The sequence below is a fragment of the Zea mays genome, chromosome 8 (assembly GCF_902167145.1).
Source record: "Zea mays cultivar B73 chromosome 8, Zm-B73-REFERENCE-NAM-5.0, whole genome shotgun sequence".
Classification (NCBI taxonomy): Eukaryota; Viridiplantae; Streptophyta; class Magnoliopsida; order Poales; family Poaceae; genus Zea; species Zea mays.
The window spans coordinates 80,230,648-80,257,963 of NC_050103.1; the positions used below are offsets into that span (position 1 = coordinate 80,230,648).

General features: G+C 45.6%; 1 pseudogene; it reads right to left on the reverse strand.

Annotated features, from left to right (window-relative positions):
* Positions 1-15,523: 15,523 nt before the first annotated feature.
* Positions 15,524-15,640, reverse strand: LOC111589996 (uncharacterized; annotated as a pseudogene).
* Positions 15,641-27,316: the final 11,676 nt, after the last annotated feature.

The following is a 27,316-nucleotide window of genomic DNA, read 5'->3' on the forward strand; positions in this document are numbered from 1 at the left end:
CCAATTTCTTTGGCATCATAGAGATTACAATTAAGCCACATCCAGCACTGCTCAAGATTATTTGGAACATAATCAGAATTGAAACATTTAGCTACACGCCCCCTCACTGATCTAGCAGTGTGACAAGTAAAAAACAAATGATTAGTCGACTTGAAATCCGGACAAAAACTACAAGAATTATCACATGTCCAATTTCTACTAATCAACTTCTCCTTAGTAAACAACACACTGTTTTCAAGAAACCACATGAAGACTTTGATTTTGGAGGAATTTTCCCTTTCCAAATATGATTGAAACAAGAACCATAGCCGTTATTGAAAGTCGCCTAGAGGGGGGTGAATAGGGCGAATCTGAAATTTATAAACTTAAGCACAACTACAAGCCGGGTTAGCGTTAGAAATATAAACGAGTCCGAGAGAGAGGGCGCAAAACAAATCGTGAGCAAATAAAGAGTGAGACACGATGATTTGTTTTACCGAGGTCCGGTTCTTGCAAACCTACTCCCCGTTGAGGTGGTCACAAAGACCGGGTCTCTTTCAACCCTTTCCCTCTCTCAAACGGTCACTTAGACCGAGTGAGCTTCTCTTCTCAATCAAACAGAACATAAAGTTCCCGCAAGGACCACCACACAATTGGTGTCTCTTGCCTTGGTTACAATTGAGTTTGATCACAAGAAGAATGAGAAAGAAAAGAAGCGATCCAAGCGCAAGAGCTCAAAAGAACACAAATGTCGCTCTCTCTAGTCACTATTTGATTTGGAGTGATTCCGGACTTGGGAGAGGATTTGATCTCTTTGGAGTGTCTAGAATTGAATGCTATAGCTCTTGTAATGTGTTGAAGGTTGGAAACTTGGATTGCCATTGAATGTGGGGTGGTTGGGGTATTTATAGCCCCAACCACCAAAATATGGTTGTTGGAAGGATGCTGTCGCATGGCGCACCGGACAGTCCGGTGCGCCACCGGACACTGTCCGGTGCGCCAGACAGTCCGGTGCGCCACCGGACACTGTCCGGTGCGCCAGCCACGTCAGCAGGCCGTTGGGGTTCGACCGTTGGAGCTCTGACTTGTGGGGCCTCTGGGCTGTCCGGTGGTGCACCAGACAGGTCCTGTAGACTGTCCAGTGCGCCAACTGCGCGTGCTCTGACTCTGGCGCGCACTGTAGCGCATTAAATGCGGTTGCAGTCGACCGTTGCGCGCGAAGTAGCCGTTGCTCCGCTGGCACACCGGACAGTCCGGTGAATTATAGCGGAGCGCCCTCTGAATTTCCCGAAGGTAGCGAGTTCAGCGTCGAGTGCCCTGGTGCACCGGACACTGTCCGGTGGCACACCGGACAGTCCGGTGCGCCAGACCAGGGTGCCTTTAGGTTGTCTTTTGCTCTCTTTGTTTGAACCCTTTCTTGGTCTTTTTATTGGCTTATTGTGAACCTTTGGCACCTGTAAAACTTATAGACTAGAGCAAACTAGTTAGTCCAATTATTTGTGTTGGGCAATTCAACCACCAAAATCAATTAGGAAAAAGGTGTAAGCCTAATTCCCTTTCAATCTCCCCCTTTTTGGTGATTGATGCCAACACAAACCAAAGCAAATATAGAAGTGCATAATTGAACTAGTTTACATAATTGTAAGTGCAAAGGTTACTTAGAATTGAGCCAATTTGGACCACGCTTGCACCACATGTTTTGTTTTTGCAAATTCTTTTGTAAATTCTTTTCAAAGTCTTTTTGCAAATAGTCAAAGGTAAATGAATAAGATTTTGAGAAGCATTTTCAAGATTTGAAATTTTCTCCCCCTATTTCAAATGCTTTTCCTTTGACTTAAACAAAAACTCCCTCTTAGTGAGATCTTCCTCTTAGTGTTCAAGAGGGTTTTAAGATACCAAATTTTGAAAATACTACTTTCTCCCCCTTTTGAATACAATAAGATGTCAATTGAAAAATTCATCATTTCAAGACTTTTTCTTAACTCAAATTTTGAAAATTGGTGGTGGTGCGGTCCTTTTGCTTTGGGCTAATACTTTCTCCCCCTTTGGCATGAATCGCCAAAAACGGATACTTGAGTGAAATATAAGCCCTTTAACTACTTTCTCCCCTTTGGCAAACAAAATATGAGTGAATATTATACCAAAGTTGGAGAGTTGCTCGAAGCAACGACGAAGGATGATTTGATGGAGTGGAGTGGAAGCCTTTGTCTTCGCCGAAGACTCGAATTCCTTTTCAATCTATGACTTGGTTTGAAATACTCTTGAAAACACATTAGTCATAGCATATAAAAGGGACATGATCAAAGGTATATTCATGAGCTATGTGTGCAAAACATCAAAAGAAATTCCTAGAATCAAGAATATTTAGCTCATGCCTAAGTTTGTTAAAAGTTTGTTCATCTAGTGGCTTGGTAAAGATATCGGCTAATTGTTCTTTGGTGTTAATATATGCAATCTCGATAGCTCCCTTTTGTTGGTGATCCCTAAGAAAATGATACCGAATGGCTATGTGTTTAGTGCGGCTATGTTCAACGGGATTATCCGCCATGCGAATTGCACTCTCATTATCACATAGAAGAGGAACTTTGGTTAATTTGTAACCATAGTCCCTAAGGGTTTGCCTCATCCAAAGTAATTGCGCGCAACAATGACCTGCGGCAATATACTCGGCTTCGGCGGTAGAGAGAGCCACAGAATTTTGCTTCTTTGAAGCCCAAGACACCAGAGACCTTCCCAAGAACTGGCAAGTCCCTGATGTGCTCTTTCTATTAATTTTACACCCCGCCCAATCGGCATCCGAATAACCAATTAAATCAAATGTGGATCCCCGAGGGTACCAAAGCCCAAACTTAGGATTATAAACTAAATATCTCAAGATTCGTTTTACGGCCATAAGGTAAGCTTCCTTAGGGTCGGCTTGGAATCTTGCACACATGCATACTGAAAGCATTATGTTCGGTCGAGATGCACATAAATAGAGTAAAGAACCTATCATCGACCGGTATACCTTTTGATCTACGGATTTACCTCCCGTGTCAAGGTCGATATGCCCATTGGTTCCCATGGGTGTCTTGATGGGCTTGGCATCCTTCATCCCAAACTTGTTTAGAATGTCTTGAATATACTTCGTTTGGCTAATGAAGGTGCCCTCTTGTAGTTGCTTCACTTGGAATCCTAAGAAGTACTTCAACTCCCCCATCATCGACATCTCGAATTTCTGTGTCATGATCCTACTAAATTCCTCACATGTAGATTCGTTAGTAGACCCAAATATAATATCATCAACATAAATTTGGCATACAAACAAATCATTGTCAAGAGTTTTAGTCAATAAAGTAGGATTGGCCTTTCCGACTTTGAAGCCATTAGTGATAAGGAAATCTCTTAGGCATACATACCATGCTCTTGGGGCTTGCTTGAGCCCATAAAGCGCCTTAGATAGTTTATATACATGGTTAGGGTACTCACTATCTTCAAAGCCGAAAGGTTGCTCAACATAGACCTCTTCCTTGATTGGTCCGTTGAGGAAGGCACTTTTCACGTCCATTTGATAAAGCTTAAAGCCATGGTAAGTAGCATAGGCAAGTAATATGCGAATTGACTCAAGCCTAGCTACGGGTGCATAGGTTTCACCGAAATCCAAACCTTCGACTTGTGAATATCCCTTGGCCACAAGTCGGGCTTTGTTCCTTGTCACCACACCATGCTCATCTTGCTTGTTGCGGAAGACCCACTTGGTTCCTACAACATTTTGATTAGGACGTGGAACTAAATGCCATACCTCATTTCTAGTGAAGTTGTTGAGCTCCTCTTGCATCACCACCACCCAATCCGAATCTTGTAGTGCTTCCTCTACCCTGTGTGGCTCAATAGAGGAAACAAAAGAGTAATGCTCACAAAAATGTGCAACACGAGATCTAGTGGTTACCCCCTTATGAATGTCACCGAGGATGGTGTCGACGGGGTGATCTCGTTGGATTGCTTGGTGGACTCTTGAGTGTGGCGGTCTTGGAATTTGTTCTTCTTCCTCATCTTGATCATGGGCATCTCCCCCTTGATCATTGCTCTCCTCTTGAGGTGGCTCAACTCCTTGATCTTCTCCTTCATCATTTTGAGCCTTATCCTCATCTTGAGTTGGTGGAGATGCTTGTGTGGCGGAAGATGGTTGATCTTGTGCATGTGGTGGCTCTTCGGATTCCTTAGGACACACATCCCCAATGGACATGTTCCTTAGCGCGATGCACAGAGCCTCTTCATCACCTATCTCATCAAGATCAACTTGCTCTACTTGAGAGCCGTTAGTCTCATCAAACACAACGTCACAAGAAACTTCAACTAGTCCAGAGGACTTGTTAAAGACTCTATAGACCCTTGTGTTTGAATCATATCCTAGTAAAAAGCCTTCTACAACCTTAGGAGCAAATTTGGATTTTCGACCTCTTTTAACAAGTATAAAGCATTTGTTACCAAAGACTCTAAAATATGAAACATTGGGCTTTTTACCGGTTAGGAGTTCGTATGATGTCTTCTTGAGGATTCGGTGTAGATATAACCGGTTGATGGCGTAGCAAGCGATGTTGACCGCCTCGGCCCAAAACCGATCTGAAGTCTTGTACTCATCAAGCATGGTCCTTGCCATGTCCAATAGAGTTCGATTCTTCCTCTCCACTACACCATTTTGTTGTGGGGTGTAGGGAGAAGAGAACTCATGCTTGATTCCCTCCTCCTCAAGGAAGCCTTCAATTTGAGAGTTCTTGAACTCCGTCCCGTTGTCGCTTCTAATCTTTTTTATCCTTAAGTCGAACTCATTTTGAGCCCGTCTCAAGAATCCTTTTAAGGTCTCTTGGGTATGAGATTTTTCCTGCAAAAAGAACACCCAAGTGAAGCGAGAATATTCATCCACAATAACTAGACAGTACTTACTCCCGCTGATGCTTATGTAAGCTATTGGGCCGAATAGGTCCATGTGTAGGAGCTCGAGTGGCCTGTCAGTCGTCATGATGTTCTTGTGTGGATGATGAATACCAACTTGCTTCCCTGCCTGACATGCGCTACAAACCCTGTCTTTCTCAAAATGAACATCTGTTAGTCCCAAAATGTGTTCTCCCTTTAGAAGTTTGTGAAGATTCTTCATTCCAACATGTGCTAGTCGGCGATGTCAAAGCCAGCCCATGTTAGTCTTAGCAATTAAGCAAGTGTCGAGTTTAGCTCTATCAAAATCTACTAAGTATAGCTGACCATCTAACACTCCCTTAAATGCTATTGAATCATCACTTCTTCTAAAGACAGTAACACCTGTATCCGTAAAAAGACAGTTGTAGCCCATTTTACACAATTGTGAAACTAAAAGCAAATTGTAATCTAAAGAATCTACAAGAAAAACATTAGAAATGGAGTGGTCAGGAGATATAGCAATTTTACCCAATCCTTTGACCAAACCTTGATTTCCATCCCTGAATGTGATAGCTCGTTGGGGATCTTGGTTTTTCTCATAGGAGGAGAAAATCTTTTTCTCCCCTATCATATGGTTTGTGCACCCGCTATCGATGATCCAACTTGAGCCTCCGGATGCATAAACCTACAAAACAAGTTTAGTTCTTGATTTTAGGTACCCAAATGGTTTTGGGTCCTTTTACATTAGATACAAGAACTTTGGGTACCCAAACACAAGTCTTTGACCCCTTGTGCTTGCCCCCAACATACTTGGCAACTACCTTGCCGAATTTGTTGGTTAGCACATAAGATGCATCAAAAGTTTTAAATGAAATGTTATGATCATTTGATGCAGTAGGAGTTTTCTTTTTAGGCAATCTAGCATGGGTTGATTGCCTAGAACTAGATGTCTCACCCTTATACATAAAAGCATGATTAGGGCCAGAGTGAGATTTCCTAGAATGAATTCTCCTAATTTTGCTCTCGGGATAACCGGCAGGGTACAAAATGTAACCCTCGTTATCCTGAGGCATGGGAGCCTTGCCCTTTACAAAGTTAGACAATCTCTTAGGAGGGGCATTAAGTTTGACATTGTCCCCCTTTTGGAAGCCAATGTCATCCTTGATGCCAGGGCGTCTCCCACTATAGAGCATGCTTCTAGCAAATTTAAAATTTTCATTTTCGAAGTCATGCTCATTAATCTTAGCATTAAGTTGAGCTATGTGATCATTTTGTTTCTTAATTAAAGCTAAGTGGTCATGGATAGCATCAACATTAATGTCTCTACATCTAGTACAAATGGAAACATGCTCAACGGTAGATGTAGAGGGTTTGCAAGATTTTAGTTCAACAATCTTAGCATGTAAAATGTCATTCTCACTTCTAAGATTGGAAATAGTAACATTGCAAACATCTAAATCTTTAGCCTTAGCAATTAATTTTTCATTATCATTTCTAAGGCTAGCAAGAGAAACATTTAATTCTTCAACCTTAGCAAGCAATTCAACATTATTATCTCTAAGATTGGGAATTGAAGCATTACAAACATTTGAATCAACCTTAGCAATTAAACTAGCATTCTCATTTCTAAGGTTGGTAATAATATCATGGCATGTGCTTAGCTCACTAGATAATTTTTCACATTTTTCTACTTCTAGAGCATAAGCATTTTTAACCTTAACATGCTTCTTATTTTCCTTAATTAGGAAGTCCTCTTGAGAGTCCAAGAGATCATCCTTCTCATGAATGACACTAATTAATTCATTTAGTTTTTCCTTTTGTTGCATGTTTAGGTTGGCAAAAAGGGTACGCAAATTATCCTCCTCATCACTAGCAATATCTTCATCACTAGAGGATGCATATTTAGTGAAGGATTTTGATTTCACCTTCTTCTTTTTGCCGTCCTTTGCCATGAGGCATTTGTGGCCGACGTTGGGGAAGAGGAGGCCCTTGGTGATGGCGATGTTGGCGGCGTCCTCGTCGGAGGAGGAGTCGGAGGAGCTCTCGTCGGAGTCCCACTCGCGGCACATATGAGCATCGCCGCCCTTCTTCTTGTAGTACCTCTTCTTTTCTCTCCTCTTGCCCTTCTTGGCGTTATCCCTGTCACTGTCACTAGATAGTGGACATTTTGCAATAAAGTGACCGGGCTTACCACACTTGTAGCAAACTTTCTTGGAGCGGGGCTTGTAATGCTTCCCCCTCCTTTGCTTGAGGATTTGGCGGAAGCTCTTGATGATGAGCGTCATTTCCTCGTTGTCAAGCTTGGAGGCGTCGATGGGTTGTCTACTTGATGTAGACTCCTCCTTCTTCTCCTCTGTTGCCTTGAATGCGACCGGTTGTGCTTCGGGCGTGGATGGGCCATCTAGCTCGATGATTTTCTTTGAGCCTTTGATCATCAACTCAAAGCTCACAAAGTTTCCTATCACTTCCTCGGGAGACATTAGTGTATATCTAGGATTACCTCGAATTAATTGAACTTGCGTAGGATTAAGAAAAACGAGGGATCTTAGAATAACCTTGACCATTTCATGGTCATCCCACTTGGTGCTCTCGAGGTTGCGCACTTGGTTCACCAAGGTCTTCAAGCGGTTGTACATGGCTTGAGGGTCCTCGCCTTGGTTGAGTCGGAACCGACCGAGCTCCCCCTCGATCGTCTCCCGCTTGGTGATTTTAGTCATCTCATCTCCTTCGTGCGCGGTCTTGAGTACGTCCCAAATCTCCTTGGCACTCTTCAATCCTTGCACCTTGTTATACTCCTCTCGACTTAGAGAGGTGAAGAGTATAGTGGTGGCTTGGGAGTTGAAGTGCATGATTTGGGCCACCTCGTCCTCATCGTAATCTTCATCCCCTACGGATGGTACCTGTACACCAATCTCAACAACATCCCATATGCTTTTGTGGAGTGAGGTTAGGTGATATCTCATCATATCACTCCACCTAGAATAATCTTCACCGTCAAACGTCGGTGGTTTGCCTAATGGGACGGAAAGTAATGGAGTATGCTTAGGAATGCGAGGATAGCATAAGGGAATCTTACTAAACTTCTTGTGCTCATGGCGCTTAGAAGTTACGGACGGTGCGTCGGAGCCGGAGGTGGATGGCGACGAAGAGTTGGTCTCGTAGTAGACCACCTTCCTCATCTTCTTCTTCTTGTCACCGCTCCGACCCGACTTGTTGTGTGAAGGGGATCCCTTCACTTTGTTGGCGGACTCCCCGGATGGAGCCTTCCCGTGGCTTGTAGCGGACTTCTCACCGCCGATCCCCATCTTCTTGGCGTGATCTCCCGACATCACTTCGAGCGGTTAAGCTCTAATGAAGCACCGGGCTCCGATACCAATTGAAAGTCGCCTAGAGGGGGGTGAATAGGGCGAATCTGAAATTTATAAACTTAAGCACAACTACAAACCGGGTTAGCGTTAGAAATATAAACGAGTCCGAGAGAGAGGGCGCAAAACAAATCGTGAGCAAATAAAGAGCGAGACACGATGATTTGTTTTACCGAGGTTTGGTTCTTGCAAACCTACTCCCCGTTGAGGTGGTCACAAAGACCGGGTCTCTTTCAACCCTTTCCCTCTCTCAAACGGTCACTTAGACCGAGTGAGCTTCTCTTCTCAATCAAACGGAACACAAAGTTCCCGCAAGGACCACCACACAATTGGTGTCTCTTGCCTTGGTTACAATTGAGTTTGATCACAAGAAGAATGAGAAAGAAAAGAAGCGATCCAAGTGCAAGACCTCAAAAGAACACAAATGTCGCTCTCTCTAGTCACTATTTGATTTGGAGTGATTCCGGACTTGGAAGAGGATTTGATCTCTTTGGAGTGTCTAGAATTGAATGCTATAGCTCTTGTAATGTGTTGAAGGTTGGAAACTTGGATTGCCAATGAATGTGGGGTGGTTGGGGTATTTATAGCCCCAACCACCAAAATATGGCTGTTGGAAGGCTGCTGTCGCATGGCGCACCGGACAGTCCGGTGCGCCAGCCACGTCAGCGGGTTCGACCGTTGGAGCTCTGACTTGTGGGGCCTCTGGGCTGTCCGGTGGTGCACCGGACAGGTCCTGTAGACTGTCCGGTGCGCCAACTGCGCGTGCTCTGACTCTGGCGCACACTGTAGCGCATTGAATGCGGTTGCAGTCGACCGTTGCGCGCGAAGTAGCCGTTGCTCCGCTGGCACACCGGACAGTCCGGTGTGCACCGGACACTGTCCGGTGACTCACCGGACAGTCCGGTGAATTATAGCGGAGCACCCTCTGAATTTCCCGAAGGTAGCGAGTTCAGCGTCGAGTGCCCTAGTGCACCGGACACTGTCCGGTGGTGCACCGGACACTGTCCGGTGCGCCAGACCAGGGTGCCTTTGGGTTGTCTTTTGCTCTCTTTGTTTGAACCCTTTCTTGGTCTTTTTATTGGCTTATTGTGAACCTTTGGCACCTATAAAACTTATAGACTAGAGCAAACTAGTTAGTCCAATTATTTGTGTTGGGCAATTCAACCACCAAAATCAATTAGAAAAAAGGTGTAAGCCTAATTCCCTTTCAGTTATATCAATGTTATCATAAAGAGTTTTCGCATTTAATTCTTTCTTATTACCCCATTTCCAATTAAATCATCACTCAACTCCTGGAATTCAAATATCTGATGTTTTCAAGAATTTTGGTCCAATTTTTCCTATCATCATCTCTTAACCATCTCCTGAAATCAAGTTGGGCATTTTTTCTCAATGACATCAATCACAAGAATTTTTTTGTCATTACAAATGTCAAACAAGTTTGGTTCAGATATAGCAAAAGGAGTTTTAAGGAGCCAAGAATCTTCCCAGAATCTAGTCTTATCACTAGACTGCGTAATAATTTGTCTCCCCTACATGTAGTAATCTCTGACTTTAAGCATATCACTCCACACCTCGGAGTCACCCACCCTGGGGCCAATATTAAGGATACTGTTACCATGGATATATTTATTATTCACAATTTTTTGCCAGATCCCCTTCTCCTTTTCAAGTTTACACCACCACTTGCACATTAAACATATATTTAGCAATCTTAAGTTCTTAATTCCAAGCCCACCTTTTTTCTTGCTAGTACAGACTTTATCCAATCTAACAAGATGATATTTTTTTATCCCCTCCACCTTGACAAAGGAACTTCTTCCTTTTTTATCCAGATTATCAATAGTTGTCTTGGGAAGCAAATACATTGACATATGGTAAATTGGGGAGTTGGATAAACATGCATTAATCAGGGTAATTCTCCCAGCAACAGATAAAGAACTATCCTTCCAGCAATCAAGTATTTTTTCCAACTTTTCCTCAAGTTTCCTCCAATCAGCAATGTGCAAACGATTCGACCTAACAGGAACTCCAAGGTACAACATTGGAAAAGTTCCAATTTGACAATTAAAGAGATTAGCATATTGCATAGCAATATCATCATCTCCATTAACCACAAAGATTTCGCTCTTCATAAAATTAATTTTCAGACCAGCCATCATTTCATAGATATACAATAACATTTTCAAGTTTCTAGCCTTAGTAATGCCATTTTCCAAACAGATGATGGTGTCATCAGCATATTGCAACAATGAAACCCCATTGGGGATTAAGTGATTGCCCAGACCTTTTAAAACACCATTATCAATTGCTTTATCCATCATTCTAGCAAGACTATCAACCACAAAATTGAAAAGAATGGGAGAGAGGGGGTCTCCCTGTCTCGCACCTTTAGCACTTCTTATGTATTTACCAGTTTGGTTGTTGATCCTAACACTGACAGTGCCACCCTCAACCACCATGTGCATCCACCTTAACCATTTCTTACAAAACCTCTATTATGGAGGCAAAGAAACAGAAATTCCCAATCAACTTTATCATACGCTTTTTCAAAATCCAGTTTAAGGATAACCCCAACTTCTTTCATTTTTTAGTCTCAAAGGATTTCATGAAGGATCATAACTCCAGTCATAATGTTTCTGGCTTTAATAAATGCAGTTTGATGCTCATTGATCAGCTTCTAGGCATTAGGTTCAATTCTTGAAGTTAAAACCTTAGTAGTGAGCTTGTATAAGTCATTCAACAGACAAATGGGTCTATATTGTTGAATCTTTGTAGCCTATTTAATTTTGGGAAGCAGAGTAATAATACCATAATTAATTCTACTAACATCCAAGTTCCCACCATGGAAATCATGGAACAGGTTGACAATATCTTTTTTAATAATGTCCCAACAAACTTGATAAAAATCAATTGGAATATTATCTCGACCAGTAGCTTTATTGCTTTCCATCTCAAATACGGCGTCTTTGATCTCTTTCTCACAGAATTGATCACAAAAGAACTTGGTTGTCCATATCGTCCAATTGCTCAGTTCCATTCCAGATTTCTATGTCAATTTGAAACAAGTTACCTGGGACAGGGCCAAAAAGCTCAGTAAAACTGAGTAGCATGTTCCAAAATACTTCCATTCCCAAAAATCCTCGTCTCCATCTTCCAGGAAGACAATATTATTATTTTGTATCTTACCATTAGCAATGCGATGGAAATACTCATTATTTCTGAGAGCACCTAGAGGGGGGTGAATAGGTGATCCTGTAAAATCAAACACTAAATAGCCACAAACTTGATTATTAAATTGTTAGTGTGACTAAGTAGCTTTGAAGCGAGTTCTTGTTAACAAAACAATCACAGAAAAAGCAACACAAGAGACACGCGATTTTTATCCCGTGGTTCGGCAAAGTAACACTTGCCTACCTCCACGTTGTGGCGTCCCAATGGACGAGGGTTGCACTCAACCCCTTTCAAGTGATCCAATGATCAACTTGAATACCACGGCCTTTTCTCTTTTGAGTATTCTCCCGTTTGCGAGGAATCTCCACAAGTTGGAGCCTCTCGCCCTTACAATATAGATCACAAAGAAAGCACGAGAGTAAGGTTGGGAGAGCAACACACACAAGACTCAAATACGCAGCACAACCACGCACATAAATGAAGACTTGAGCTCAAAGGACAACACAGGGAGTTCACAACTCGAACGGAGCTCAAATCACTAACACAACGAATCAAATGCGTGGGAGCGGAGTCTAGATGTCTTAGTATGCTTAGAGAATGCTTTGGTGTTCTGCTCCATGCGCCTAGGGGTCCCTTTTATAGCCCTAAGGCAGCTAGAAGCCATTGGAGACCAACTTGGATGGCAATTCCTGCCTTCTGTCGAGTGGTGCACCGAACAGTCCGGTGGACCACCGGACATCCACTATTCATGTCCGGTGCACGATCTCCTTCCATATCGGGCGCATCTGACCGTTGCTCCTCTGGGCCCGTTGGCGCACCGGACACTGTCCGGTGCACACCAGACACTGTCCGGTGTGCCCAACTGACCGTTGGAGCGAGACACGCGTCGCTCACAGATTGCGCAGCTGACCGTTGGCCCGAGCGTCGTTGGCTCACCGGACAGTCCGGTGCACCACCGAACAGTCCGGTGAATTATAGTCGTACGTCTCTGTCTCTTTTCTGAGAGCAGCCAGTTCACCGTCGGCCAGCCTGGCGCACCGGACACTGTCCGGTGCACCACCGGACAGTCCGGTGTGCCAAGCCCGAGCTGATGTTGGTTGCTCACAGCCAATCCTTTTCCAAATTCGTTTCTCTTTTCTCTGCACTGTTTCTAGCACTTGGACAAGCATGTTAGTACTTAAAAAACAATTCACTAAGTCTAGAAACGTACCTTGTCTTTGATTTGCACTTCTTGCTCACTTAGCACATACAAGTTCAAAACATTTGTGTTGGGCATCTAATCACCAAAACAATTATAGAAATGGCCCAAGGGCACATTTCCCTTTCAATCTCCCCCTTTTTGGTGATTTATGTCAACACATCAAAAAGCAACAAGAGGAGTGCAATATCAATTCAAATTGAAGACCAAATACTTTTTACTTAGGATTTGGCATATTCGGATCACTCTTTGCCACCACTTGGTTTGTTTTTTCAAATCAAATTCATTTTCCTATCTCTAAGTCAAACACGCTTGTTTGGGCACATAGAGAGATATTCCAAAAGTAGAATTGATCAAGTGTCAAAAACTCCCCCTTTTCCCATAATCAAAATATCATTTTCCTATCTCTAAGTCAAACACGCGTGTTTGGGCACATAGAGAGATATTCCAAAAGTAGAATTGATCAAGTGTCAAAAACTCCCCCTTTTTCCCATAATCAAAATTCTCCCCCATAAGAGACCAAATTTTGCAATAAGAGTATTTTGACAAAAAAAACAAATTCTAACTCCTCTATTTTTAAAATTCACAAGTGGTTAGCTGATCCATTTTGTTTTGGCCTTAATTTCTCCCCCTTTGGCATTAAGCACCAAAACGGGATAATTTTTGGCCCTTTAACCCCATTGCCTCACCAAAATGTCGGTTACGAGCAAAAGGCAATAAGAGCACAAGTATGAACTTGGAATTAAATACACTAATACCGGAGTGTAGTGGAAGTCTGCTTATCGTCCAAGTTCACTTTCCCTTTCAATGTACCTTTGAGACTACATCAAGTGTACTCAAGCAAACATGTTAGTCTCAAAGGGGTCAAGTTGTAGCTCATCTCCCCCTAAATATGTGCATCATTTGCATATGGACTTCTGAGGTCTGGGGATTACTTGTACAACTTTGAGCACCATAAACAAACAATAATTGTTTTAAATGCACAAAGTAACATGATCAAAGGCATAGACTACATGGATGCTATAGATCAATCCAAGTTACGCGAATCTAAGACATTTAGCTCACTACGCAATCTGCAAAATGTTCTCATCCAACGGCTTGGTGAAGATATCGGCTAGCTGGTTCTCGGTGCTAATATGATAAATATCGATATCTCCCTTTTGCTGGTGATCCCTCAAGAAGTGATGCCGGATGTCTATGTGCTTAGTGCGGCTGTGTTCCACAGGATTATCTGACAAGCGGATTGCACTCTCATTGTCACATAGGAGTGGGACTTTGCTCAGATTGTAGCCAAAGTCCCGGAGCGTTTATCTCATCTAAAGCAGTTGCGCGCAACACTGTCCTGCGGCAACGTACTCGGCCTCAACGGTGGATAGGGCAAAAGATGTTTGTTTCTTGGAACTCCAGGACACCAGGGACCTTCCTAGAAATTGGCATGTCCTTGATGTACTCTTCCTATCAACCTTGCACCTGGCATAGTCGGAGTCTAAGTATCCAATCAAGTCAAAGGTAGACCCCTTTAGATACCAGATCCCGAAGCAAGGCATAGAAACTAAATACCTAAGAATTCGCTTAACGGCCACAAGGTGACACTCCTTGGGGTCAGATTGATATCTAGCACACATGGGTACACTAAGCATAATGTCTGGTCTACTAGCACAAAGATAAAGTAATGAACCTATCATGGACCGGTATGCCTTTTGATCAACGGACTTACCTCCTTTGTTGAGGTCAACATGCCCGTCAGTTCCCATCGGTGTCTTCGCAGGCTTGGCGTCCTTCATCCCAAACCTCTTGAGAAGATCCTGAGTGTACTTCGTTTGGGAGATGAAGGTGCCATCTTTGAGTTGCTTCACTTGGAACCCAAGGAAGTAGGTCAACTCACCCATCATCAACATTTCGAACTTTGTGTCATCACCCTGCTAAACTCCTCACAAGACTTTTGATTAGTAGAACCAAATATTATGTCATCGACATAAATTTGGCAAACAAAGAGATCACCATTGCATGTCTTCGTGAAAAGAGTGGGATCGGCTTTCCCAACCTTGAAATCATTCGAAATAAGGAAATCTCTAAGGCATTCATACCATGCTCTTGGGGCTTGCTTAAGTCCATAGAGTGCCTTAGAGAGCTTGTACACATGGTCGGGATACCTGTCATCCTCAAAGCCAGGGGGTTGTTCCACGTATACCTCCTCCTTGATTGGCCCATTGAGGAAAGCGCTCTTCACGTCCATTTGAAATAGCCTAAAGGAATGGTGAGCGGCATAGGCTAACAAAATTCGAATTGTCTCTAACCTAGCCACAGGAGCAAAAGTCTCCTCAAAATCCAAACCTGTGACTTGGGCATAACCTTTTGCCACAAGTCGAGCCTTGTTTCTTGTCACCACCATGTGCTCGTCTTGCTTGTTGCGAAACACCCACTTGGTTCCCACAATGTTTTGCTTTGGATGTGGTACCAGACTCCAGACTTCATTTCTTTTGAAGTTATTTAGCTCTTCCTGCATGGCCAACACCCAGTCCAAATCCTGCAAGGCCTCTTCTACCCTGAAAGGCTCAATAGAAGAGACAAACGAGTAATGCTCACAAAAATTTGCTAATCGTGAGCGAGTAGTTACTCCCTTGCTGATGTCACCCATAATTTGATCGATGGGGTGATGTCTTTGGATCGACGCTCGGACTTGAGTTGGAGGGGCCCGTGGTGTTTCTTCCTCCATCACTTGATCTTCCTGTGCTCTCTCTTGATCCTGCCCTTCTTCTTAGGGTACCTGTACATCGTCTTAAGTTGGGGGATGCACCATTGTTGAGGAAGATGGTTGATCTTCTTCATGTGGTTCCTGTGGTTGCACATCGCCTATCGCCATCGTGCGCATTGCGGCCGTCGGAACTTCATCCTCATCTATGTCATCAAGATCAACTTGCTCTATTTCTTCACCAGAAGGTCACCCATCCTAGTACTAATCTTTCCCATGCACGCTTAACTTCGGATTTCTGATGGGATCTGGTGCTTTAGTGCTGGTATGATCGCATCCTGGGAATCCTTGTTCTTGACGTAGGAGGTGAACATCTTTTTCTCCCCCGTCATGTGGTTCGTGCATCCACTTTTGATAATCCAGCTTGAGCCCTCGGATGCATAAACCTGTAAGGCAATTTAAGCTTGGGTTTTAGGTACCCAACTCTTGTTGGGTCCTACAAGGTTAGTCACAATAACTTTTGGAACCCAGATACAAGTCTTGTCTCCCTTGCATTTGAATCCCAACTTCTTAGCAACTACTTTTGTGTTCTTACATGAAAATACAAATGAAGTATTGCAAGCATGATAAATGGTAGAAGGTTCATTGCACATTCTCCTAGGCGCATGAGACACAACATGATTTCTCCTAGGCCTACTTCTACCATGAACAAAGGTGGAGCTAGAGGCAAACATAGCATGTGAATCATTATAAGTAGCATGAACATAACTCTTATTATAATGAGGACGACTAGCAATTTTCCTATCATAAATAAAAGCATGGTTCCTTTGAGGACTACTCTCCATAGGGGCCTTCCCTTTCTCCTTGTTGAGAACGGGAGTCCTTTGGCTTGTTAAGTTTTTGGTTTCCTTTCGAAAACCAAGACCATCCTTAATTGAAGGATGTCTACCAACAGTGTAGGCATCCCTAGGAAATTTCAATTTATCAAAATCAACCTTGCAAGTCTTAAGTTGAGCATTAAGACTTGCCACCTCATTATTTAATTTAGTAATAGAAGCAAGATGTTCATCACAGACATCAACATCAAAATCCTTACATCTATTACAAATAACAACATGCTCTACACATCGACTAGCTTTATTAACTTCCTCTAGCTTAGCATTTAATTCATCATTTAAATTCTTTAAACTAGAGATGGACTCATGGCAAGCAGACAACTCAGAGGATATCATTTCATTTCTTTTAATTTCTAAAGCAAGAGATTTTTGAACATTAACAAACTTGTCATATTCCTCATATAAATGTCCTCTTGCTTTTCTAGCAATCTATCCTTTTCATTTAGAGCATCAATTAATTCATTAATTTTGTCTACCTTTGCTCTATCTAGTCCTTTAAACAAGTCAGTGTAATCTACTTCATCATCGGAAGAATCCTCATCACTAGAAGAAGAGTACTTTGGGGAATCTCGAATACGTACCTTCTTTTCCTTAGCCATAAGACATGTATGACGTTCGTTGGGGAAGAGTGAAGACTTGTTGAAGGCCGAGGCAGCCAGTCCTTCATCGTTGGAGTCGGATGAAGAACAGTCAGAGTCCCATTCTTTTCCAAGATGCGCCTCGCCCTTCGCTTTCCTGTAATTCTTCTCCTTATTCCCATGTCTTTCTTGTGCCTGGTCATTGTCATTATCGGGACATTGAGCAATGAAGTGACCAGTCTTACCGCATTTGAAGCATGAGCGCTTTCCCCTTGTTTTATTCTTGTTGGGGTACTCCTTGCGTCCTTTGAGCGTGGTCTTGAAACGTTTGATGATGAGTGCCATCTCATCTTCATTTAGCCCGGCAGCCTCCACTTGTGCCACCTTGCTTGGTAGCGCCTCCCTGCTGCTTGTTGCTTTGAGAGCAACGAGTTGTGGCTCATAGACGAGTAGTGGACCATTTAGCGCGTCGTCCACGTATCGCGCCTCCTTCACCATCATGCGCCCGCTCACGAATTTTCCGAGGATTTCCTCGAGCGTCATTTTGGTGTACCTGGGATTTTCATGAATAAGGTTGACAAGATGTGGGTCAATAACAGTAAATGACCTGAGCATGAGTCGGACGACATCATGATCCGTCCATCTTGTGCTTCCGTAGTTTCGGATCTTGTTGACCAGTGTCTTGAGCCTGTTGTAGGTTTGTGTTGGTTCCTCTCCCCTGATCATTGCGAACGTTCCTAATTCGCCTTCCACCAGTTCCATCTTGGTGATCATGGTGGCGTCGTTTCCCTCATGAGATATCTTGAGGGTGTCCCAAATTTGTTTGGCGTTGTCCAAGCCGCTCACCTTATTGTATTAATCCCTGCAAAGAGATGCTAGCAAAACAGTAGTGGCTTGGGCATTTTTATGAATTTGCTCGTTTATAATCACAGGGTTATCAGTACTATCAAAATGCATCCCATTCTCTACAATTTCCCAAATGCTAGGATGGAGAGAAAATAGATGATTGCACATTTTATGGCTCCAAAATGAATAGTCCTCTCCATCAAAGTGTGGAGGTTTCCCAAGGGGAATTGAAAGTAGATGCACATTTGAATTATAAGGAATGTGAGAGTAATCAAAAGAGTAGTTTTGATTAACCGTTTTCTTTTTCGACGAAGAGTCGTCGGTGTTTTGGGTCCGACCGCGCACCCGGGGTTGCCCCTCGAGGTGCTTTTTGGAGTAGGACGATGTTACCGACTGTAGCTCGATGGTTCATGCTAGATGCATGAGAGACAGTGGACAATTTTATACAGGTTCAGGCCGCTTAGAGAGGCGTAACACCCTACTTCCTGGTATGGATCTTTTATGTGGTGGGTTACAGGGGAGATCTCTAGTACGAGGGATGCTAGAGAGCTGGGTGACGGCTAATGAGTGAGTTCTTTGATGGGGTGCCCCCTAGGCCTTATATATTTGACCGTGGGGCGCTACATGCGGATATGATAAAAACATGCGCCTAAGTAATAGTGAACCCACTGAGCTTATCTTCCTATAATCCTGCCGACTTATCATCATTCAGTTCCAACGTCCGAGGGCGCCGCGCGGGAGAATCGGATCACTGCTGTGGATAACGTTTGAAATCAGTGAGCCGCACGGGCTCAAGTCGATCCGATCTCATGTTGATTCATTCTACCAGACATTCCTCCCCTGGCCCATGAAGGGATGGCCTTGCGAAATAATGGGCCCGAGGCCTTTCGTGAGACCTTCTTGCCTTCTAGTGGATCCAGGGGATATCTGTCCCCCACAAGCCCCCAATATTTGAGTCGATTTTGAAATAATCGGCCCAAATATTCTAGGTCCAACTTGCAGTTTTGATTTTAAAATGTGGATGCTTTGACAGTACACTTGTCAAGTCGTTGCTTCTGAGCTTTGATCGGTCAGCTTATGCTTTAGAGGTCAGCATTTCGTTTTTGGAGGTTGAAGATTCATTGGGTGCACCAGAGGTGCACCTAATGAGTGTAGCCCCCAAGCTTGAGTGGATTACTGGAAATAATCCACTCAAAGGTCTTCATTTCCTGCCTTTTAGAAGTCGTTGGTTCATCTTTGTCTTATGCTTTAGAAATCAGCATTTCATCATCAGTTCATGCTTTAGAGATCAACATTCTATCTTCTAGGATTAATGATTCATTGGGTGCATAGCCCCCGAGCTTTGAGTGGATTACTGAAAATAATTCACTCAAAGGTCTTCATCTCATGCTTTTAGAAATCATCATTTTATCTTCGTCGAATGCCTTAGAATTCAGCATTATATCATCAGCTTTATTCTTTAGAGATCATCATATGGTTTTGCCTTTGAGATCAGCAATGCGGTCTACCCATGTGCTGTTAGGTTTGAAATTTATTTGATCGGCGACAGATTGGACGTCTGGTAGATGGCTCTTTGGCTGGTCTTCATTTCGCTTCATGCTTCAATGCTTCTGTTGATTAGACTTGTACTTCAGCAGCTATTTTTGGTTTTCCTCCGATCTCTATCGATATCTTCCTTCTGTCTTGATACATTCATTGCGTATACTGTATGGATGTGATTGCTTAGGAAAATTTATTGAAAATTCTTGGACGTCCCCCAATGGGTGTAGCCAAGGGACGGCTTGGTGCGCTGAGCGTTTAGCAAACTGCCCCTGAGTAGTAACTTGACATGACCGCGGATGTAATCATATCGTCCAAGCAGTTGACTTCAGTCCCAATGGGTGTCGTATTACGTGAAACGACGTCTGCCGCCTGACTTGTTTCCAGACGATTTGAATTGCATATTGAATATTTGCGACTGTTCAGTGACCGTGGTAGGAGATGAGCGGTTGCCTGAGAGCACCTAGAGGGGGGGTGAATAGGTGATCCTGTAAAATTCAACACTAAATACCAACAAACTTGATTATAAAGATATTAGTGCGAGTTAATCAAGTTTATGAGGCGAGCTCTTGCGAACACAAACAATCAAAGAGAAAGCACACAAGAGACACACGATTTTTATCCCGTGGTTCGGCCAAGTAATACTTGCCTACTTCCATGTTGTGGCGTCCCAATGGACGAGGGTTGCACTCAACCCCTTTCAAGTGATCCGATGATCAACTTGAATACCACAGTTTTTCCTTTAGATGATTATTCCCATTTGCGAGGAATCTCCACAAGATTGGAGTCTCTCGCCCATACAGCAAAGATCACAATGAAAGCACGGAGTAAGGTTGGGATGAGCAACACACACAAGACACAAATCGCAGCACACCCACACACACAAGTGAAGACTTGAGCTCAAATGACAACACAAGGAGTCCTTGACTCGAATAGAGCTCAAATCTCTAACACAACGAAACGAATGTGCGGGAACAGAGTCTGGATGCCTTAGGATGTTTAGTGAATGCTTGTGTGTCACCTCCATGCGCCTAGGGGTCCCTTTTATAGCCCCAAGGCAGCTAGGAGGCGTTGAAGATCAACATGGAAGGCTATCCTTGCCTTCTGTCGAGTGGCGCACCGGACATTCCGGTGCGCCACCGGACAGCTACTGTAGCCTGTCCGGTGCCGATTGCCTTCCAAATGGGGCGCAGACGACCGTTGAAGCTCTGGGTCCGTTGGAGCACCGGACACTGTCCGGTGCACACCGGACAGTCCGGTGCCCCTGCCGACCGTTGGTGCGGGCCACGCGTCGCCCGCGGATTGCACGGCCGACCGTTGCGCTGGCGACCGTTGGCTCATCGGACAGTCCGGTGCACCACCGGACAGTCTGGTGAATTATAGCCGTACACCACTGATCTTTTCCCGAGAGCGGCCTTTTCACCGGAGACCAGCCTGGTGCACCACCGGACAGTCCGGTGTGCCAGACTGAGCTGAGTTTTGGCTGCACCGAGCCAAGTCTTTTCTTCTTCTTTTCTCACTGTTTCTAGCACTTAGATAACTTCATTAGTGTTCAAAAACAAATTTACTAAGTGTAGAAACATACCTCATGTCTTGATTTGCACTTTTTCAATCTTTGGTACATTAGGACTTTAAAGAATATGTGTTGGGCACTTAATCACCAAAACATTATAGAAATGGCCCAAAGGCACATTTCCCTTTCAATCTCCCCCGTTTTGGTGATTTATGCCAACGCAACCAAAAGCAACCAAAAGAAGTGCAACATCAATGCAATTGAGGACCAAATTGTTTTTGACTATTATTTGGCATATTTGGATCGCTCTTTGCCACCACTTGGTTTGTTTTTGCAAATCAAATTCATTTTCCTATCTCTAAGTCAAACTCACTTGTTTGGGCATAAAGAGAGATAATCCAAGAGTGAAATTGATCAAGTGCCAAAAACTCCCCCTTTTTCCCATAATCATAAATTCTCCCCCACAAGAGACCAAATTTTGCAATAAGAGTATTTTGGACAAATCAAAAGTTCTAACTCTATTGTTTTCAAAATTCACAAGTGGTAGCTAATCCATTTGCTTTGGCCTTAATTTCTCCCCCTTTGGCATTAAGCACCAAATCGGGATCATTCTTGGCCCTTTAACCCCATTGCCTCACCAAAATGGTGAATTAAGAGCAAAAAGGCAATAAGTGCATAAGTATGAACTTGAAAATAAATACACCAATACCGGAGTGCAGTGGAAGTCTTTGCAACGTCCAAGTCCATTTTCCCTTTCAATGCACCTTTGAGACTACATCAAGAGTACTCCAACACATAGGTTAGTCTCAAAGGGTCAAGTTGTAGCACATCTCCCCCTTAATATGTGCATCACTAGCAATTGGACTTGTGAGGTCCGAGGATTTCTTGCACAACTTGAGCACCACAAATAAACAATAATGGATTTAAATACATAAAGTAATATGATCAAAGGCATAGAACACATGTATGCTATAGATTAATCCAAGTTACGTGAATCTAAGACATTTAGCTCACTACACAACCTGCAAAAAGTTTTCTCATCCAACGACTTGGTAAAGATATCAGCTAGCTGGTTCTCGGTCCTAACATGGTACACCTCGATATCTCCCTTTTGCTGGTGGTCTCTCATGAAGTGATGTCGAATGTCTATTTGCTTAGTGCGGCTGTGTTCAACAGGATTATCTGCCATGCGGATTGCACTCTCATTGTCACATAAGAGTGGGACTTTGCTCAGATTGTAGCCAAAGTCCCGGAGGGTTTGCCTCATCCAAAGTAGTTGCGTGCAACACTGTCCTGCGGCAACATACTCGGCCTCAACGGTGGATAGGGCAACGGATGTTTGTTTCTTTGAACTCCAAGACACCAGGGACCTTCCTAGGAATTGGCACGTCCCTGATGTACTCTTCCTATCAACCTTGCATCCAGCATAATCGGAGTCTTAGTATCCAATCAAGTGAAAGGTAGACCCCTTTGGATACCAGATCCCGAAGCAAGACGTAGAAACTAAATATCTAAGAATTCACTTAACGACCACAAGGTGACATTCCCTAGGGTCGGATTGATATCTAGCACACATGCATACACTTAGCATAATGTCCGGTCTACTAGCACATAAATAAAGCAAGGAACCTATCATAGACCGGTATGCCTTTTGATCAATGGACTTACCTCCTTTGTTGAGGTCGACATGCCCGTCGGTTCCCATTGGTGTCTTCGTGGGCTTGGCGTCCTTCATCCCAAACCTCTTGAGAAGGTCTTGAGTGTACTTCGTTTGGGAGAGGAAGGTGTCGTCCTTGAGTTGCTTCACTTGGAACCCAAGGAAGTAGTTCAACTCGCCCATCATCGACATCTCAAACTTTTGAGTCATCACCCTGCTAAACTCCTCACAAGACTTTTGGTTAGTAGAACCAAATATTATGTCATCGACATAAATTTGGCACACAAAAAGGTCACCATCACAAGTCTTAGTGAAAAGAGTGGGATCGACTTTCCCAACCTTGAAAGCATTAGCAATTAAGAAATCTCTAAGGCATTCATACCATGCTCTTGGGGCTTGCTTAAGTCCATAGAGCGCCTTAGAGAGCTTGAACACATGGTCGAGGTACCTGTCACACCCAGTTTTAGAAGGCAAACCGAATGTGAACCATGTACGTGCCAGGATCAGCAATTCACGTACACAGCAGTTACATAACTGGACATCATCACACAGTGCTCAAATAATATTAAAAAGGGGAATAATAGTCGATTACATCATATGTCTGAGACATCCACATAGTCTTTACAATAATCAAAGTGCGGAAAAGAAACGTAGATACACGCGGCCTTCACAGGCAGCCGACTAGGGGTTGCCGCTAACCCACGCCTAGAACTTGTCATAATCTTGGAACTCCTGGAAGTCTCCTTCCACAGCTTCATCTTCTCCTGAGCAGTGGTTGCAATGCGGACAACCTGGGGAAGGGGGGTTTGGTGTGTAGAGCAAGGGTGAGTACACATCTACATACTCAGCAAGTGTCCTGTTTGGCTATAGTGGACTAGCTTTATGTGGAGGTAAGTCAAGCAGTTGCTTTTAGTTGGTCAGATTATTATTACTAGTAGAGAAAGCCAAGTTTTAGAATTAACCCACGTTATTAACCCAAACGTACCCTTTCCAAACGGAAAGAGTACCATTTACCATTACCATAGTCAATACCAAAACCACCATTCTCATCGCCACCTGTAATCCGAACATCTCTGATCTAGTGCCACTAATCAATGGAGCTCCCTTGGTCGCTCATAACCGCGAGCACGGCTGATATATCAGTTTCAAACACTCTGCAGAGGTTGCACACTTTACCCACAAGCCGTGATTCCATTTCTGCCCGGAGATCATGACTCTCCATTAGTGAAAATCTTCGGCCGGGTGGCGGAGTGCACCCACCCTAAATCCTAAGATGAGGAGGGGCCTAAGCGTTTTGCTTGTTAGTTGGACAAAATGGGAAGAACACAAGAACACGCAAGAGTTTAGAGTGGTTCGGGCCGCCGGAGCGTAATACCCTACTCCACTGTGTGTTGTATTGCTTGAGAGCTTGAGTTGTCTTGGATGACTTGGGTCTAAGAGCGTCTCCCTTGTAACGTTGCATGCCTCCCCTTTTATAGCTGAAGGGGGCATGCACAAGGGTACTGAGCCCCGGCATGTGGGCCCAGGAGCATAACGGATGAAGTACTTAGGGCTACTAATGTTTGCTGTTGGAGCAATCTTCTTGCGCCCTGACATCTGAGATCTGTGTAGCCTCAGCGTGTAGGGAAAGCTTCCCGTATAAGGGATGATGAGCACAGTGCGCCGCGCGTCACGGGCGCACTGTTTGACAATGGACTGGACAGGTGCGCCATCTGCAGGATGGATCTGGCGCCGCCTGCCAGTGGAGTGGATAGGACGCATTAAATGCTGAGGGGGCGCATCGCCTGTCAACAGGGTGGACAGGCGGCGCGTCCTCCCCGCAATAAATGCAGAGACCGCGCGGCCTAGAGGCCTTACGTCAGGCTCCGCCCGCTGGCTTATGTCACGGGCAAGATGCCACGCGGCAGCATCGGGGCTCCGCCTGAGCAGGGAGCGCAATCGCACGGGATAAGGCCTGGACACGCGTCAATCACGGACCCTTGCTTATGCCAGGGCATCCCCTATCCTAGGACCTTGTTGTGGTCCGGACCTTACTCGGAGGGAGTCTCGGACCGTAATCGGGGGTCCAGGTTGTGCGTATAGGGGTCCGGCGCTTCCTCGCGGAGGTCCGATCCAACTGGTACATCCTGGGATGTATCATCTTTTCTTGTCACGTGGTGCCCCTTGAGCCGTCCACGCTGTGGGGCGGGGTGCTGTTCACCGTGCGGCTAGAGGACACCATATGGGCACTGCGCCTCCATACTGTAGTAGGGGGTACCCCTGATTCAGGGTACCGACAATGGCCCCTGGGCCCGCCTCAGGGGAGGATACGAGCCTACATGTGGGGCCAAAGTCTGGTTGTTGATTGATTCGCTGTTTTTGCGTGCCCGTTGGTGTAATTGCTGCCGGTCCGCCCTTGGTCACGCCGACTGCCACGCCTGCCCCGTGGCCGACTGGCCTGTGACCTCCGCACCTAATGGCTTTGTTGGGCCATGCGCGGGGTGCCTCGAGTCGCTGCATTGGTTTTGAAAATTTATCTTCTCAGTCTTCTATGATGGCCTCGAGGAGGCGCAGTATTGGCGTGAGCGGCAGTGCGACTTTTCTGTACCCAGAAACCGGCGCGCCGGGTGCGTGACATGTGGGCCTAGGCCCCCATGCCAAAGGTTGGACCATCGGTCGAAGCCGAGGGGGCACACAACCGAGGGGCGGTTGCACGCTCCTTGTGCGGCGGTTCGCCTCCTTGACCTCTAGTTGCGGCGGAGATGAAAGGGCATATAACCGCAGGGTGGTTGCACGCTCCTTGTGCGGCGGTCCACCTTCTTGACCGCTGGTTGCGGCAAAGATGGGAGGGTGTATAACCGCAGGGCGGTTGCACGCTCCTTGTGCGACGATTCACCTTTTTCGCGCTTCGGGCCAGCTTGTATGACATGTGAGGCCTGCCCCCCATGTCATAGGATGGGAACCCTAGTGCGCATCGGGAGAGACCTTGCCCGTGACGCTGCGGGGCACGAGCGTGGAGATCTGCCTTTAAAGAGGGGTTCACCCCTCGAGTAGCAGCCACATCTTACTTCTTTCCCACTCGCGGCGTCCTTTCACCTCCGAGCTCTCTGCGCCCCTTTGCCTCCAAGGTTTCTGCTTCGCGTTGCCATAGTTTGCCATGGCCTTGTGACTTCATCCCGAGCGTGCCCAGACTGAAGGATTTGCGTCGGCGCTTGGCGGAATGGTATATCGCCTGCTTGGATGGAATGCGCCGGCGCTTGGCGGAAGGATTTGTGCCAGTGTCATCCACCCCGATGAGCTTGCCGCTAGAGAGTTTGTGCCTTTTATCCTCCCTAGCGGGCCAGTGCTACCGGTCTTGTTTTTACTCTACTAGAGGTGCGCGGCCTTGTGGGAGCGGGGCTCTTCCACTGGTGCTTGGCTTCAAGGATGTTCATCAGCCTCGCGATGGTGGGGAGCGGGCTGAGCCGTGGCTTTGCCTCCCACATGGGCTGGTGTCCGCCTTTTCCTCCAGCATTCGGAGGAAAAGGATGATCACCAGCCTTGTGAAGGAGGCGAACTTCGGCTATGCGGTCCTGGCCAGACCGCAAGCACCGCCTTCCGCCATGCTCCTAGCTCCATGGCTTGGATGGTCTTGTCCTCACCCCCATAAGGGGACAGAGGCGAGGACCTCTTCGCCATGGCGCGCACGCTGAGGTGGTCGCCACCGCTGGGGAGGCTGCCCAACACAGAGGTGGTGGCCGCCGTTGGTGAGGCTACCCGTTGCAGAGGTGGTTGCCTCTACTGACAAGCCGCTCGGAGCTAGGATAGTCGTCGCCGCTGGCAAACCGTTGGTGCAGAGGTGGCCGCTGTCGTCGGTGCTGAGGTGGTCGCCTCTGCTGGCGAGCCGCTCGGAGCTAGCTACCACGCGGCCCTATTGGTGTGGAGGTAGTTCATACCTGTAGAGTAGAGATGGAGCTAGGGTTCCGCTTGAAAGCGGATGTAATACTTTTGCTTTTTGTAAGGTACTTTTGAGTACTATTTATCAAGCAGTATTAGCACTTATCTGTATTTGTGTACCACTTGTCCCTGTTGCGTGTGGTGTAATTGATTCTTCCTTGGTACCTGGCCCCCCTGGGATGTAGGCTCGATTTGTCGAGGCTGCAGACCAGCATACCTAAGAAAGAGTTTGGTGGTGGCCCCTAGGAGGTAACCTCGACTGGGACCTAGGCCTGCACACAGCTTCGGCTAGGGAGCATTAGTAGTAAACCCACAGGACCCGTCATCTGACACTAGCCATCCTTTGATACATGCTTGGGACCTGCAGGGTCTAGTCTGGGAGGCCAAGTTGTGCGTCCGGACTCCCTGGACGGTGGTTCTAGGTACTAGGACACTCGCCGCAGAGTGGTGGAGCGTGTGTTGGGGCTAAGGCGAAGACGCTACCCTTCGCTCAAGGCCTTCGCCAATCTCGCTGCACCAACGGAGGCGAAACGACCGGCGGGTTCCACCCTTCGTCCACTATGCTGCAAGACGAAGACCTACGATGAGGTCGCCCACATCCCGCGTCCTCGTCGAACACGAAGGCCCACATGGAATTCGGCCCATTGTAACAGGCCCCACATGGCTAAGTGTATTACGGGCCCGATTTGTAATGGCTTTTCTGTAATGACAGTCTGTAACCCCACTTTATGGGAATATTCCGGGGATAGCCTAGGCGCCTGAGGGCACATGCGTCCTTACTCCAAGACGCTAGGCACTCAGGCACCTATAAATACCCTCGTACAGTGCCCTTGAGAGGCGAGATTAACACAGCTATTGCCACCGCAAGTCAAAACCTTGTTCACGTCGCTTCCATTCCTCCGTTGGATCAACTTGCCCAGGAGAGCAAGTTCCAACATTTGGCGCCCACCGTTCGTGCTACGAAAAAACCACCCGCGATGGCACCCAAGAGAGCTAGCTCGAAGGCAGCCCCATCCGTTGACGAAGCAGCGAAGGCAGCGCTGCTGGCTGAGAAAAAGGGCAAGGTCCTTG